Below are 5,188 nucleotides of genomic sequence, written 5' to 3' on the forward strand. Positions count from 1 at the left end.
TTTAATTAACCAATGACCTTCCTCTATCACACACACACACACACACACACACACACACACACACACACACACACACTTGCAGCAAACGATGACATTGAACTTCTGTCCCTCCTGTATCTGTCCCACTGCCTGATAAACACGGTGTTTATGATTGAATCCACAGCTCCAGATACATTGGAATAAACCCAGCTATGTCATCTGTTTTTCTCGTCATCAGTGGTTGAGTACCTGACAAAAAACAGGCTAAGAGACAAGAGGTTTATTTTGTGTCACAGTTTGAGGGATGCAGGTCACCATGGTAGGGGAGGGGAGGCAGCAGGCACTTGAGGCAACTGGTCACTCTGCAGTCAGGAAGCTGATACAGGATGTCTGTTCTATTTACTTTCACTTTTTATTCAGTTCAGGACCTGAGCACCATGGGGGTGGACCTCCTTCAACTAACTAAGCCTCCCTGGAAGTGCCCTAAGAGATAGCCAGAGGTTTCTCTCCAAGAGACCTCAGGTCCTATTCAGTTCACAATCGAGATTAACTCACACCAACCAAAGATAAATTTACAATGGTAGCATTCAAGGGAACACAGCCCAGGAAGACGGTTCATGCCCAGCCTCCCCTGTCAGGTTTGTTGAGGTGCAGAACAAGACCAAGTTCCTTGACAGGGTCGCTAAGGCTGAGGTTTAGCTCCCACCACTTCTGCTGCTCATCTCCTGCCATTAATCTTGCTTTCAAGTCTCAAGTCACCTGGGCTGTGGTAGCGCTCAGAGGCCCATCAGCAGTTCAGTTTTCGGAGGAGCCTTGCTGGCCCCTCTGCACCGTTACTTATCCCCAAACTTCTACTCACCATTCTTATTTTAGCTCAACCCCTACTTCTTTAAATATTTCAGTCTGGGTCCAGCTTCTTCATCATTCACTGCCATTGAAGCTTTTTCCTTTCCTCAGCCCTTTGTCTCAGCTAGTAAATATACAGTTACTGGCATGGAGTTTAAGGCCCTTCCTTCTCTGACTGCTGTGACTTTGTTTACTGTTTTGTACATTTCTATTTGGAGTACAGTTGGAACTTAACATAAATGGAAAACAACTAAGTTCAGAATCTTGTTTTAAGACCGTCTAAGATTTTACTTGCTGCCAAAGTTTGATCTAGTTAAAAAAAAAAAAGAAAAGAAAAGGAAAGAAAAATCTTCCAATTTTCAATATATAAATATTGGATTTATGGAGAAAAAGGTTGTTTATGAAAAAGTTAGTATTATATTTACACTAGAGACAATAGAAAGGGAATGAAATTGCATTTTGTTGGGATGATTTTTACCAGTAATTTTTACATGGATATTTACTCTAAAGTGAGTTCTATTCAGCAAAGAGTGGCTGACTACTTGGTTTAATTTTTGGTTATTATCAGTTAGAATTTCTCTAATTCTTATACTTACAGGTACTCTTCCCTTTAAACTGGCTGCATGCATCCTTGACTTTCCGGAGCATGTGAGCGCGTTCAGAAGAGAAGACACAACATGCACCAAGATTAAGAAGCAGATACCATTTACTGAGCCATCGTGTTTCTCTACACAGCCCATTGGACAGGACTCAGACCGCTATCCTTCTCCTGGTGACTTCCAGTTCTCACACTACAGAGGCTGTCGCTGTGTCTCTGATGCTACTCTGTAGATGATGTTTCTTTATTCTTAACCCAGGGTCTGCAATCCATTCACATGGATTCAAGCCTGATCAGGTTCCGTTAGATCAGTTAAACACACACACACACACACACACACACACACACACACACACACTCACCCTTTTACAAGAAGTAGTGCGCTCTTTGCTTTAAAACACACAGAAGTCAAACACGAGCTGTGGAAACTGCTCCCCCCTTCTCACCATTGTGGCTCCTGGCTCTCTTCCATCTACTGCTGGAACCTCTAAGACCAGTTCCCTGCAAAGTGTGGCGCTCTTGCCAGCTTTGGTCTCTGCTTAGCTACTCCTTCCTGCAAAATGCTGCCTTTGTTATTTTTTTTTTTCCTGTTCCATATGTCTGTCCCTCACCAGGCGCTTTCTGCATCCTGTTGGGCCAGGGGAGGGTTGAACGCCTCTGACTTTTGGAAGCTGAGGTACAATTTGCAGACTGAAGTTCATCCGGAATGCTTGCTGTGAGTCGCCTGCAAGTGCCCTATGCTTACCCGCTCCTGGTGTTCCTCCCTAATTGTCTCAATCTCACTTGTACATCAGCAATGTCAGAACACCTTCCCCCTCCCATAGCCTAGAGAACGCAAGTGCAGGCAGATGATAAATCAACATGACCGGATTTTGTTTCTGAGTTTTAATAATTTAACAAAGGAATTGGAATTCAACCAGGGAAGTATTTATTGACAAAATTTTATTGATAAAATAACATTAAAGATTTGTGAACAAATTAAAAATCCCCTTAAAAAAAGTTACATCAGCTAGGATGTAAAAAAAAAAGTATGTCTATGCCTGGGATAAGGAAATATTTTCTGTTCTGGATTGGCTATGTTAAGCAACATCAGTAATAGTGAGGATTTTAATTCGTAGAAAAGAACTATGACATAATCCTGGCAGCCATAGTAACAGCCACTGTAGGACAAACGCTGTGTGGAGTGGGTGATGCATCCTTTGCCCACTTTTCCTCAACCCCATGCCTGTTCCAACATCTTAATTTGCCTTTCTGCCTCGATCTGTCTACTCTTCCTTAGCCCCCTGACCTGTAGAACATCTTGATCTGTAAGCATGGCTGCCATTTCAGTGACAGCTTTCCCTGCTGGCTCAGGTCTGCTCTTTGCTGGGTCCTTTGGCCCAGTGCCTCTGACCTTGGGTGGCTGCTGCTTTGAGTCTGCCTGGCTTCATTCCCGAAGCAAGTGGTGAGTATGAACTATAATAGAAGACATTGTTTTAAGTTTTCAACTTATTTTAGGTACTGACACTGTAGTGTCAATGTCTTAAGGACTTTTCAGCCCAGTGGATGTTGTATTTGGTTAGCTAATGTCACTCACAGCAAGGAGGAGATTGTGGATGATTTGTGTTTTACGCTAAAAATGATTCAACACCGAATGAACTTTTTACCCATAATCTTTTTTCCTTGCTCTAGGATCTTGAGAAATGAGGACAATGGAAAGTTTTCTGTTTGGGGTTTGGGACTCTTTTGGGTCACAATTCTGTCAGATCTCCTGTATGCAACCATCCCTCTATTGACCCAAGATGACATTGATAGAAAATGTGAAGTTATTCTTGGGGAACATGGAAAGATGTTATGAGCTTTGGAGAAGCTCATGGATTTTGAGGGGAAAGATCTCCCTTTGATTAAGGATTGCTGGGTATCAGCGGCTCCATCAGATTGTAACTTCTACTTAAACTTCTACATAAGACCGAAATGGAATCAGAGTGTTATCTTGGGGTAGATTAGGGCACATTCAGTGATAGTGACCTCAAATTAGATCAACTATTCCAGAATCCATGTTAAATCATCAGCAATAAAGTCCAGTCAGGTTCAGCCATGCATAGAGACAAGAAAATTGTGTAACTGGAGGTGTCTCTCCTGCCCACCAGTTCTTGAATAAACACACAGAGGCTTTTATTAGTTATAAAGGTTTGGCCAATGACTCAGGCTTATTACTGACTAGCTCTTTTAAATTAACCCATTTCTATTAATCTATGTATAGCCATGTGGCCTGTGGATTACCAATGGGATTCTGGCATGTTGCTCCTTGGGTGGCAGCTGGCATCTCTCAGACTTCACCCTTATCCTGTATCTGTTTGGATTTCCCGCCTGACCCTATTTTGCCTGACTGTTGGCCAAATCAGCTTCCTTATTAACCAATGGTAATAAAACATATTCACAGCATACGGAGAGACATCCCCCATCAAAATGATGGCATTCTTCCCTGTTCCTTGGCCATATGATATGATATGATATGATATGATGATATGTATGTTCATGTGCCTGCATTTACGGATGTACAGATGTACATGTGCCTTTGCCCTTTGTGGATACAGATGCCTGTGCCTGTGTTTGTATATTTGTGTATGCATGTGTGCATGCACATATGCTTATGTATGTTCATGTGCCTGTGTTTGGGAGTATACATGTACCTGTGCCTATGTGTGTGCCTATGTGTGTGTGTGTGTGTGTGTGTGTGTGTGTATGTGTGTGTGTGTCTGTTTGTGTACATAAATGAGATATCTAAGACTTGTTATCAGGAGCAAATCTTATCTTCATTCTGTTGGACAGATAGAGTAGTCAAGTAAAAATCATAATGCTAAAACCTAAGTTGATGTGAGGGTTAAATAATAAAAAAAACATGTTATCACTTTCTTGTTTTAATTCATATCTAGAAATTTCCTCTGCTAGTCCAATTGTAATAGATCAGGCAGTTGTGGACAGCTTATACTTTATTTATCTGGATTATTGTCCCTTTTGAATAATCCATCAGTTTACTTGGGGAGGCATGTGCTCCAGTAGAGAGCTTGGTGATACTTCGGGCAGTGATAGATAAGGTGATACTGCAAACTACGACAGTGTGGCTGGTTTTCTGGAACCAAGGATAGATTCTCTGCCACAAGCCTTAGGGGCAGGCTTTTGTGAAGGAGGCTGGCAGACCCATGTGTCGCTGTGTGTCAACGGTGGTGTGCCAGTGTGGCAGTAGGGTCCTGGCTTTGCTCCTTATTCTTTACCTTTGTCATTCTGGAAAGCATTCCCATTCCCATGTTGAAACCAGATATCCAGGAAGCAATGACCTCGATCTTCCTTGTACCATTCCATTGTGCAGGGTAAAGGCAGAATAAGAGTATGCCCTTCTGAAAAATGCTGGCATTGTATTTGGTAGCAAGGATCAAGAACCGACGGTTATGAAAGCTGACAGCTAACAAGGTTCTATCATGTACAGTCTCACTTCTCACAACAACCTTGTGAGGTAGGAACAGGAGATAATGCTTTTATTTTCACTTGTCAAAGCTAGACACCAAAGACCATGGAGCGCAAGTGATTTGCCCTCAGTCATAGTAAATAGCAGGACCTATACTTGGTACCACATCTTCTGACTTTGCAGTCTGCTTTTTACCTTAAGCTACTGCAGAAGAGTCTCCAGTTTGCACATCGGGAAAAGTGCACTGTAAGCAGGCATATAACTTGTTTACAAGTCGGGTGGCTTGGAACTAATGCTTTAGCCACTAGAGACTGCTGGGT

This window comes from Microtus ochrogaster, linkage group LG3 (assembly GCF_000317375.1).
Source record: "Microtus ochrogaster isolate Prairie Vole_2 linkage group LG3, MicOch1.0, whole genome shotgun sequence".
Taxonomy (NCBI): domain Eukaryota; kingdom Metazoa; phylum Chordata; class Mammalia; order Rodentia; family Cricetidae; genus Microtus; species Microtus ochrogaster.